The 12,940-nt window shown below is 31.8% G+C and overlaps 2 long non-coding RNA genes across 2 annotated transcripts in view; both read right to left on the bottom strand.

Moving 5' to 3' along the window:
- Positions 1 to 161, bottom strand: part of LOC137642220 (uncharacterized) — a 5,430-nt gene extending 5,269 nt beyond the window's left edge. The window contains exon 1 of the long non-coding RNA XR_011044699.1: positions 111 to 161. This is a non-coding gene — a long non-coding RNA (uncharacterized lncRNA). The remainder of the gene's footprint in view (positions 1 to 110) is intronic.
- A 605-nt stretch (positions 162 to 766) lies between these two features.
- On the bottom strand, positions 767 to 12,201 carry LOC137642219 (uncharacterized). The gene is made up of 17 exons (XR_011044698.1): positions 12,132 to 12,201; positions 11,604 to 11,654; positions 10,963 to 11,017; positions 10,343 to 10,389; positions 8,348 to 8,402; positions 7,808 to 7,862; positions 7,112 to 7,160; positions 6,216 to 6,270; positions 5,558 to 5,607; positions 4,576 to 4,631; positions 3,974 to 4,030; positions 3,354 to 3,451; positions 2,765 to 2,808; positions 2,452 to 2,497; positions 1,916 to 1,999; positions 1,596 to 1,639; positions 767 to 1,080 (listed from the first exon to the last, which is right to left on the bottom strand). It is a non-coding gene; the product is annotated as an uncharacterized lncRNA (long non-coding RNA).
- Positions 12,202 to 12,940: the final 739 nt, after the last annotated feature.

Genomic DNA, 12,940 nt, shown 5'->3' with positions numbered 1-12,940 from the left:
AAAAAAAATTCCTTCACAAAAAATGACTTTAAAAGTAAATAGAATAAACTAGAACCTTTTTAAATTATGCAATGACTGCTTAAAGCATGAAATATTTTCAGGGCACTTACCATATATTTATGCTGCTCACTATACCCATAATGTGTGATTCACTGAAAAAAAAAGGTGCAACTCAAATCACAGGAAAACTGGGAACTATTTATTTTTTCTATTAAACTAGTCAGTATCCTTTTGACAACCATCATTTTGTTTCAAGTTACATTTTTCATCATATAAACAAAATTTATTTCAATTTTTTTTTATGTATGTATGTAATTTTTTTTATGCTACGAAATATTCTGATTCCAAAAACAGTAATCTTCCATATAATTTTCTACAAGATGAATGATGTTTTAGCTCTAAACATCATACCTCCAACTACTAACATTTGATCACTTCAATTTTCCGTAATAGATATGAACAAAATATCTTAATCATAAAAATCAATATCTTCACAGCAATGCTCATTAAATAGCAGTATGTTTTAGCACATTCACATTAACCATTCAAACAGATAAAAAGTTATGAAAAAATATTTGTATGTAGTTCAAAGAGGGCTATTGCAACAAATAATATTTAAAGGGCCATTTGTGTTTCCCATTATATAATCCACGTAACATTAATAAGTCCTGATATTAATTAAAAGTTTCTAGATAAAAGCAATTTTAAAGCTCATCACAGTCTTTTACAGTAAAAGTCTACTTGAAAGGTTATGGGGTGGCAATAGTCATGAATTTTGTCCACTACCTAAATTCAAGATTACTCATCAGAAGCCATCCATCACTACAGTGAGAGGGAGCCACAACCTTGGAAATACAATTGCATCAACATTAGAAATAAATGCTTACATTGTCTTCATTAACCTTGTAAAATACGTATTCCAAATTATCCTTCATTAATAATAATGTTTAGTGAAAATTAAGCAACCTAAAACTAACCTTGCAAAAACCACAGCATGTTGATACAAAGGTATTGTAGCTCAATCTTCAACTGACAAGGGTAGGCACAACCTCTTTGCACACTAATGATCCTCTCAAAATCCTGTAAAGATTAAATTAAATTTTAAAAATTCACCTTTTCTCTTGGGGTTTACCCCTAACCATTCAGTTTCAGATAAAATGATCATCTTCAAACTTGTTCAGACATCCAAGGAAGTTAAATTCATCACATAAAAGGCCAACCTTTAAATATAATTTGTCGTCATTGTTGAATGAATAATATTAATGCCGATCTATTCATCACATAAGGTGCCAACTTTTAAATGTAATTTGTAAGTAAAATTCTTTGTGTTAAATCAAAACTTTTTCCAATTTGAACTCAATGTTGTGGAAAAAAATGCACCTTCATTTCTAATGGCAGTCATTCTACCATCTATACATTTTTTCTCACATTAAATCTTTGTATCGTAATAATTGTTCTACTACATATCTCAGTTTTTCTCCATACCTAAGGTAATACGGACAGGGTATTCAAAATTTCTCCCTTCACAAAATTTAATTCAATTTATAGAATACACTACTACCATTCTAAACAGGCAATACCCTTTTAGCACTCACCATATATTTATGCTGAACACCATAACCATGTGTGCTTCACAAGTCTGCAAATGAAAAGCAATTCATAAATAACTGGAGAAGCTAGGAGTTGCATTTAATCATGTAGACTAGTCAGTATCCTTTTGACAACAATCATTTTGTATCAAGTTACACTTTTCATCATAACTATTTCTAAACCCAGTAACATTAAACTACGGAAAGTTTCCAAGAACTTCACTTTGTAATATCTTTCACCTTTTAAATAAAAATAGATTCCTAATTATTCTCAAGAGTAATAATATTAACGTGTACGGGAAAATAATATGCTAACTAAAACAAACCTTGCAAGAAACGACAGATTCATAAAAAGGTATTGTAGGTCAAATGTCACATGTAAGCACCTCTTCAGATACCTCTTCAAGATCCTGTAAAGAATAAATTAACTACATTAAAATTTTCCTTTTCTCACAGGGTTTTTCCCTAAACATTCTGCTTCAGATATCAAGAATATCTTCAAAATTGTTCAGACATCCAAGGAAGTTAAATTCATCACATAAAATGTTAACCTTAAGTATACTGTTAACTGAAAACTATTAATTCTAGTCGAGAAAGAATTCCACAAATGGAAAAAATTTATATATACACATATATATTTATATAATATATATATTCATATATTTCAAAATTTTCATTCCTTGTAGTATAGCATTTACAACTCAACTATTTACTTTACTTGAAACCTTTCAATTTTGTTATATTGTACAAGTTCACCATCTGCATTATATGCCATTTACAACATCTACTCAAAATCAATGATTTCTCAAGCCTTGTTTAAAATGCCAGTAGACAGTGAATTTAGAGATTGTTGTATACTTACTAATATTCAGGTGAAAACCACATCAAGAAATGTCACACCAGCAGAACTGCAAAAATACTCTCAATTAATATGCAGTACTGTAATGACAATATAGTTGCATCACAATTATATCAGTAACGTCATTCGTCATGGCTTATTGACTCATCAGAAGCCCGGACAAGTTTCTCATCATAAAAGCTACAAGATCATATATCTCTTAAAAATAATTCCTTCATAAAAGAAGACTTTACAAGTACAGTATATAGAATATAATATCTTTTATAATCATTTAATGACTACCATTTAAAGTATGAAACACACTTGGGGCACTCACCATCTATTTATGCAGAACACCATAACAATGTGCGTTTCACATGTCTGCAAATAAAAATTAACACTTCAATCATAGGAATAACTCAGAACTGGATTTTTTTCTAATAGACTAGTCAGTATCCTTTTGACAACAATCATTTTGTATCAAGTTACACTGTTCATCATTGTTAAGTTTAATGAAATAAATACTTTTACTTTCAAAATAAACTAATCCCCAGGGTAAGGCATTTATTTTTAGGAAATAAACTACTTATTTCAATTAAAAAAAAAAAAAGTCAGTTCCTTTTGGACATTACCCCTGAAGATTTGACTGACTTATTTAACAAAAAATACATGTAAACTTTCATAGTAATTGCTGATTAAACTTCGTAAACTCTTTTTACCCCTTAACACTTAATAATTTCTTATGTAAAACAAATCCAAACAAATTTCAATAGGAATTCTGAGTGTTACACGCCTTAGCATATTCCCATTAACCCGACAAGTAGTGGTAATAGTCTATACATTTTGAATACTGAAAAAATTTATATAAATCCCAAATAATTGAGTTATAAAATTTTTATAAAGGAGAAAACACTATGGAAACTAACCTTGCATAAACAGAACTTGTGATAAAAAGACATCTTAAATCAATCGTCAACTGTTTACAGTGGGCACCTCTTCCGCCATCATTTGGTAAAAAATAATTCTGCAAAGCAAGAATTAAATATTAAAATTTTTCTCATCTCATTCAGGTGATTTTTATCTTAACATGCCATTTCAGTTATAGGATGCATCTTCAAATTTGTTCAGACATCCAAGGAAGTTATAAATTCATCACATAACAGGCTAATTTCTAATTAGTACTTTAGTCAAACTACTGTTTGCAATAATGTATTCTCTCTTGGACAAATTTTACTGATAGGGAATTATTTCAAAGGCACCAGGATTTTCATCCTATTAGTTATAACAATTTTCCATTTACATGAAGACTGGGATGGTATAAATTTATCTTTATTCAATGTCTAAAACCATCCTTACGAAAGTGCAGAACGAAATATTTAATGTAGTCATAAAAAAATTAAAATCTAGTTTAATATTACCAGTTGTCACGAATCCTGTTATTCAGTATATTTGATGAATACAACTTATATGTATTTCACCATACTAATTTGATTATAAAAAACACTTCAAAGTAACTTAAAATTGCCTAGCTGCAAGAAAAACTTACCTTCCCAAACTACTGTAGTTTCCTTTGGCTCACCCGCAGACATCACCTTTCAAGTGCCTGCAAATCATTTGAAGACTTTAGTATAAAGTATCTGATCACAGTTGCTCATATAGTAGAGTGATTATCAGGTATAACCATCTTCAATATACATTAAGCCTGGGGCGGTATTATATCATCATGTGCAGCAAATCAAAATAAAAACACTACATTGCAGTTGAGATAAAGATTTGAAGGACATTAAAAAATTGATATGAAAATATTAGTTTTAACGTTAAGAGCTTCATGGTCAGCTAACCAACATCCTATTTAAAGGCTTTAAACGCAGCTCATGCAAGGGACAGTGACACTGCCCTAGAGACCGACCATATATACATATGATCAGCATTCAAGACCCGTCTCCACCAAAACAAGGACCAAGGAGAGCCAGGCAATGGCTGCTGATAAATCAGCAGGTAAACCTAGAGGCTCCCTAAAACTCACTCCTTAGTTTACAAGGATGGTGAGGCTACAACGACCAAGGGAACTAACGAGTTTGAGCAGATGTGTAAACTACAAGTCAATATTTTAAAAAAAATCAAAACAAGGATAACTTGCTAACTTACCTTCCCAGGGTAGTTTCCACGAGATTCCACGCAAAACCCCCACACCTTGGAAGTGCCTGCAATAATTTGAACACACTAAATATAAAGCATCCAATCACATTTGTTCATTCAGAAGATTGATACTCAGTTATAACCATCTTCAATATATATTAAGCCTGGGGCGGTATTATATCATCACAAACATTAAAATCATGCACAACAGTTACAAGAATAAAGATTTAAAAGATAACAATAGAAACTTTTTCAAGAAAGTGTTTTACAGTTAACTACTATTTTATTACATCTTTTGAAAAAATATCCATACATAGGGGCAGAGGACAGATTAAGGATTAAAACATTACTATATTACATTTCAAAAAAATACCCATACATAGGTGCAGAGGACTATCTTCCAAGAATTTCTTTCTAATGCCATAGCCAAATGAAAAAATTGATCGATCTATTAATCCTGTGGGGGCAGCACAATTGTATTAAAAAAGGGCCTTTCTTGGAAATTTTAAACATCTTAGGACAAATACTTTAAAGGATAGGACTTCACAAGACTTAATAAAGCAGAGCTCAAAAATTTTTCTTGCCACTAAATGTTACACATTCTGTAAAACTTTCATATACATGAGAAAAAATTAATTGCTAGATGTAAATTATGTCAAAGGCAACAAAGAGAAGAAATATTGATACCAATTACTGTACTTCCAATTGAACTCAAGGCGTTAGAGAATAACCACCTGACAATCTTATTCATCATAGAAAACGAAAAAAAAAATACTGTGCCCACCCTTACCATTCTTCACTACATAGCAACTAGCATTATGATATATTACCCATTAATTCTATGTATCTCCTCGCTAATGTTTACTACGGAGTATACCTGATAAATATTACTAAGCTATTTCTAAATAACCTTACAATACATACTATTACCAAGATAATAAAGGCTTGAAAGTAAATACATTAACGCTTGCTGGCAGCAAGAAAAGCTTACCTTCCCAGAGCACCTTCCATTCCCTCATCAATACACCATCATGATAGCGCCTGCAAAATAATTAAAAAAAAAAAATTAAAAGAAAAGCATCAAAGCACAGGCGTTCATTCATATCAATGACATTCAGTTAAAACCATCTTCCATGTACATTAAGACTGGGGCGGTATTAAATCATCATTGCACGACGGAAAAAAAAATCTTGCATAATGGTTAAGAGGGAAAGATTTAAGGATCACAATGAAAACTTCACAAAGCTTACCCCAATTAAAGCATAATAAACTAAAGTTAAAAATCCAACAGCATGAACTACATTTATATCTATGAAGTTAGTTATAAAAATAAAACCTCCAAAGTTAAAAAAAAAATCTAGTTTTATTCAAGATATCTAAAATCATCCCTAGGCAGGAGCAGCAGATATTCAAGAAATATTTTTAATGCTAATTACTCCCAATTTCATAAAAAAGTTACAAAAACTTTCCTATAAAGAAAAACCAGTTATCATAAATCTATACATCAATATTTATTACAATAATAAAATATGGTCCCATTAATTCTAAATATCTACTCATTTCTCTAAAGTTTATATTCAGAGCACCTATAGAGTACAAAGACTAAAACTCATGATTATTAAAACTGTCCAGCAACCAGGAGAACTTACCTCCCCATTTTAGTTTTCATCAGTTCACCAGATGTCCTCAACATCTTGAAAGTTCCTGCAAAGTATTTACACTTTAAATAAAGGGTCAAGCCACGGTTGATTATTCAAAATTATGATATTCAGTTAAAACCATCTTCCATGTACATTAAGACTGGGGCGGTATTCAATCATCATGTGTAGCATACATATCAAAAACTAGCACAGGAGTTAAAGGGAAAGATTAAAAGGATCACATTCAAAAACTTGCACTTCAAAAGAAAGTGTTTCATGGTCAGGTGATCAACATTCTGTAGCCCATCTAAAAAAAACCTTGCTGGCCATGTTGTGCAACCAATTTAAAGGAAGCATTTTTAATCATCTTCAGCTTATTCCCACTTCCATGTCTACAGTATGTCACTAAACGCAAGTTAAAAATTATACGCCCAACAACTCGCCAAATTTACTTAATTCTTCTTTGCACAAAAACTATACCAGAAAGGACTTCTTTACTTAGGCATGCTACATATTTTGTAGTTTTCCTATAAGTTAATAAGAGAAAAAAAAACGGGTCATTACACTGGAAGTAGATTACATTATATAGTGCTGAAAGTACAACTGTTGCACAAAGATCAACCACCTGTGAAATTATGTTACAGGAAAATTTTACTACAATACAAATACATGCCCCATGTAATTATTCTTGCATTTTCTTTCGTGATACTTTAACTCTTAATTTTCTCACCAGATCTTTAGTCTACCTGAAATCTACGGTCAAAATCATCAATCATTGGACTAAAAAGATCCACACAGCTACATGACCATACCTTCAAGTAATTGGTCAGCAACAATTTCACATTTTTGTCAATTTGTATTCCATTTTCATGTCACTTATTCTACCAGCAACCAGGATAACTTACCTTCCCATAGTAGTTCCCATCAGGTCACCAGCTGACATCTTGAAAGTTCCTGCAAAGAAATTTATACTTTAAATAAAGGGTCAAGTCACAGCTGGTTACTCAAAACGATGATATTCAGTTATAACCTTCTTCCATGTACATTAAGTCTGGGGCGGTATTTTATCATCATGTGTAGCATACATTAAATGTTCCACAACTGATACAAGGGAATATTTGAAGGATCCCATTCAAACCTTCCCCTTCTAAGGAAGTGCTTCCTATTTGGACAATTATAAAATCCTTGATTACATCCTAAACTACTTTGTCCATGGAAATTATATATATTATATTATATTATGACACAAAATGTTAGTCAAGTATCATGTAAAGAGGAGTGACTCGGCTTGGGTGCTTTTGATCACGTCAGTAAACATTATGAATGACTGCATTCAGTTCGGAGCACTTTACAGAAAGGATAGTGATAATTACAATTTGACATTGTCAGATATTTCTGGTCTCCTTTGAAATGTGGTCTATAGGGTTATCATTGAAAAGCAATATAAATTAAAATTTTCAAGGTGAATCACCAAAAAAATAAATAAATAAATAAATAAATAAATAAATAAAAAAAAAAATATGATTACTGCTTACATCAATGGAAATGAGAAACTATTTTTAGGGTTAAAAAAAAAAAAAAAATTGGCTAGTAAAACTTACCTTCCTAGACTAGCTTCCATCGGTTTACAATCAGACCTAACCATCTTGAAAGTTCCTGCAATTAATTTCAAGAATTAATATAAAGAACAAAAATGGCGTTTGATAATCTAGAAGAATGATTATCAGAGATATAACCATCTTCCATGTACATTAAGACTGGGGCGGTATTATATCATGTGTGGATGTAAAAATAAATTTTGTATAACAGTTCGAGGAAAAGATTTGAAGAAAAATCTTCCTAACTAATGTTTCATGGTTTGCTAAGCAACACCTCGAACCCAATTTTAAATGATTAACCACGGATTAAAAGCTCAGTATATCATTTAACTACATCATCTATATGATTCATATGAAAAAAAAAAAACCCCTAGAATTCAAGGGTTAAACAATTAGCTTAACTCAAGACATCTAACCATAATCCCTAGGCAGATGCTGCCGAGAATCAAACATTTTCAATATAGGCACACCAAAAATTACAATCAACATGACTATTAAAGAATAAACCAAAATATTTTAGAAGTTGCGCAAGGAAAAACTTACCTTCCTAAAGCAGTTTCCAACAGCTCAACAGCAGACTTCATTACCCCAAAAGTTCCTGCAAACCAATTATACAATTAAAATAATGTGATCAACTCACGGGTTATTATTCAAAAGGCTGATATTCAGTAACAACCATCTTCCATGTACATTAAGACTGGGGCGGTATTAAATCATCATGTACAGTACATAAAATATACAGTACACTGTATATACTGTATAGCTACAATCTTACTCTAGTTACAAAGGGAGCATTCAAAAAAGGTATTGTTTAAAACATACTCTTGACAAAATTCCTCTATGCGTAGACTATAGTTTCCGAGTATCAAACTTATTCTAAACCCCAGACTCTGCTCCTAGTATAGTTTTACAGTTATAAATATCAGCTCCTAGTATAGTTCTACAGTTAAAAATAAAATCCGCTCTTAGTATAGTTCTAGTTAAAAATAAAATCAGCTCCTAGTATAGTTCGTCAAAAATAAAATCAGCTCCTAGTATAGTTCGTCAAAAATAAAATCAGCTCCTAGTATAGTTCTACAGTTAAAAATAAAATCAAAGATTCAAAGTATTTCTCATTTTGCTTCTTCTAGATCTTCCTTTGCAACCCCCCCCCCCCCAAACATGCCTTTATAATTTTCATTCTGATTCTCAATCCTTTCTCCAAAAAATTAAAAACTAATTCAAATATCTAACCACAATCCCTAGGCAAGTGCTGCAGAGAATCAATCATTTTTCAATGCAGGCATACCAAAAGTTACAATCAACATGACTATACAAAAATAACCAAAGAAATCCTTTTACAACAGTTTCGCAGCATGGAAAAAACTTACCATCCTAAAGCAGTTTTCAACAGCAGACTTCATGATCTCGAAAGTTCCTGCAAATTAATTATACAATTAAAATACAGGTCAACTCACAGCCGATTACTTCAAAGGCTGATATTCAGTAACAACCATCTTCCATGTACATTAAGACTGGGGCGGTATTATATCATCATGTGTAGTATGTAAAAATAAATTTTGTTCAACAGTTCGAGGTGAAGATTTGAAGAAAATTATTCGTAACTAGTGCTTCATGGTTTGCTAAGCAACACCTCAAACCCAATTTTAAGTATGATTAACCACGGACTAAAGGCTCAGTGTATCATCTAACTACATCATCTACATGATTCATATGAGAAAAACTTAGAATCAAAGTTCAAAGGTTAAACAATTAGCTTAACTAAGACATCTTACCATAATCCCTAGGCAGATGCTGCCGAGAATCAAACATTTTCAATGTAGGCATACTAAAAATTACAATCAACATGACTATTAAAGAATAAACAAAAATATTTTACAAAAGTTTCGCAGCAAGGAAAAACTTACCTCCCTAAAGCAGTTTCCAACAGCTCAACAGCAGACTTCATTACCCCAAAAGGTTTCTGCAAATCAATTATACAATTAAAATAATGTGATCAACTAACGGGTTATTATTCAAAAGGCTGATATTCAGTAACAACCATCTTCCATGTACATTAAGACTGGGGCGGTATTAAATCATCATGTACAGTACATAAAATATACAGTACACTGTATATATAACTAAAGTCTTACTCTAGTTACAAAGGTATTGTTTAAAACATACTCTTGACAAAATTCCTCTATACGTAGACTTTCGAGTTTCCGAGTATCAAACTTATTCTATACCCCAGACTCGGCTCCTAGTATAGTTCTACAGTTAAAAATAAAATCAAAGATTCAAAGTATTTTCCTCATTTTGCTTCTTCTAGATCTTCCTTTGTCAATCCACCCCCCCTTTATAATTTTCATTCGGATTCTCAATCCTTTTCCCAAAAAATTAAAAACTAATTCAAATATCTAACAATCCCTTGGCAGGTGCTGCAGAGAATCAATCATTTATCAATGCAGGCATACCAAAAGTTACAATCAACATGACTATACAAGAATAACCAAAGAAATCCTTTACAACAGTTTCGCAGCATGGAAAAAAACTTACCATCCTAAAGCAGTTTCCAACAGCAGACTTCATGATCTCGAAAGTTCCTGCAAATTAATTATATAATTAAAATACAGGTCAACTCGCAGCCGATTATTTCAAAGGCTGATATTCAGTAACAACCATCTTCCATGTACACTAAGACTGGGGCGGTATTATATCATCATGTGTGGTATGTAAAAATAAATTTTGTATAACAGTTCGAGGTAAAGATTTGAAGAAAAATATTCCTAACTAGTGCTTCATGGTTTGCTAAGCAACACCTCGAGCCCCATTTTAATAAAAGCTCGGTATATCATCTAACTTCATCATCTATATGATTTATATATATATATATATATATATATATATATATATATATATATATATATATATATATATATATATATATATATATATATATATATATATATATATATATATATATATAAAAAATTAGGATCTAAGTTCAAGGGTTAAACAATTAGCTTAATTCAAGACATCTAACCATAATTCCTAGGCAGATGCTGCCGAGAATCAAACATTTTCAATGTAGGCACACCAAAAATTACAATCAACATGACTATTAAAGAACAAACCCAAAATATTTTACAACAGTTTCGCAGCAAGGAAACACTCACCTACTTAAAGCAGTTTCCCGCAGCTCAACAGCAGACTTCATGATCTCGAAAGTTCCTGCAAATTAATTACACAATTAAAATACAAGTCAACTCACTGTCGATTATTTAAAAGGCTGATATTCAGTAACAACCATCTTCCATGTACATTAAGACTGGGGCGGTATTAAATCATCATGTACAGTACATAAAATATACAGTACACTGTATATATAACTAAAATCTTACTCTAGTTACAAAGGGAGCATTCAAAAAAGGTATTGTTTAAAACACTTGAAAAAATTCCTCTATACATATACTTGAGTTTCCGAGAATCAAACTTATTCTATACCCCAGACTCGGCTCCTAGTATAGATCTACAGTTAAAAATAAAATCAAAGATTCAAAGTATTTTCCTTATTTTGCTTCTTCTAGATCTTCTTTTGACCCCCCCCCCCCCCTTTTCATAATTTTCATTCTGATTCTCAATCCTTTTCCCCAAAAATTAAAAACTAATTCAAATATCTAACCACAATCCCTAGGCAGGTGCTGCAGAGAATCAATCATTTTTCAATGCAGGCATACCAAAAATTACAATCAACATGACTATTAAAGAATAAGCCAAAATATTTTACAAGTTTCGCAGCAAGGAAACGCTCACCTACCTAAAGCAGTTTCCAACAGCTCAACAGCAGACTTCATTACCCCAAAAGTTCCTGCAAATCAATTATACAATTAAAATAATGTGATCAACTCACGGGTTATTATTCAAAAGACTGATATTCAGTAACAACCATCTTCCATGTACATTAAGACTGGGGCGGTATTAAATCATCATGTACAGTACATAAAATATACAGTACACTGTATATATAACTAAAATCTTACTCAAAGAGTTTCAGAGTATCAAACTTACTCCATACCCCCGACTCGGCTCCTAATATAGTTCTACAGTTAATAAAATCAAAGATTCAATGTATTTTCCTCATCTTGCTTCTTCTGGATGTTCCTTTGCAACCCCCCCCCCTTAAATAATTTTCATTCTGATTCTAAATCCTTTCCCCAAAAAATTAAAAACTGATTCAAATATCTAACCACAATCCCTAGGCAGGTGCTGCAGAGATTCAATCATTTTTCAATGCAGGCATACCTAAAGTTACAATCAACAGTTTCGCAGCATGGGAAAAACTTACCATCCTAAAGCAGTTTCCAACAGCGGACTTCATGATCTCGAAAGTTCCTGCAAATTAATTATACAATTAAAATACAGGTCAACTCACAGACGATTATTTCAAAGGATGATATTCAGTAACAACCATCTTCAATGTACATTAAGACTGGGGCGGTATTATATCATCATGTGTGGTATGTAAAAATAAATTTTGTATAACAGTTCGAGGTAAGATTTGAAAAAAATTATTCCTAACTAGTGCTTCATGGTTTGCTAGGCAACACCTCGAACCCAATTTTAATAAAAGCTCGGTATATCATCTAACTTCATCTATATATATATAAAAAAAAAAAAAACTAGGATCAAAGTTCAAGGGTTAAACAATTAGCTTAATTAAAGATATCTAACCATGATCCCTAGGCAGATGCTGCCGAGAATCAAACATTTTCTATGTAAGTACACCAAAAATTACAATCAACATGACTATTAAAGAATAAACCAAAATATTTTACAACAGTTTTGCAGCAAGGAAACGCTCACCTACCTAAAGCAGTTTCCAACAGCTCAACATCAGATTTCATGATCTCGAAAGTTCCTGCAAATTAATACAATTAAAATACAGGTCAACTCACAGTCGATTATTCAAAAGGCTGATATTCAGTAACAACCATCTTCCATGTACATTAAGACTGGGGCGGTATTAAATCATCATGTACAGTACATAAAAACATATAGTACACTGTATAAAAATATTTTCATTTCGCTGCTTCTAAAACTTCCTCTGTCTCCCCAAGCTTTATAATTTTCATTCCGATTTTCAACCTTTTTTCC

Source organism: Palaemon carinicauda, chromosome 6, assembly GCF_036898095.1.
Source record: "Palaemon carinicauda isolate YSFRI2023 chromosome 6, ASM3689809v2, whole genome shotgun sequence".
Lineage (NCBI taxonomy): Eukaryota > Metazoa > Arthropoda > Malacostraca > Decapoda > Palaemonidae > Palaemon > Palaemon carinicauda.
The sequence above is the reverse complement of the archived record's forward strand: the minus strand, read 5'-3'. Positions and strand labels throughout refer to the sequence as shown.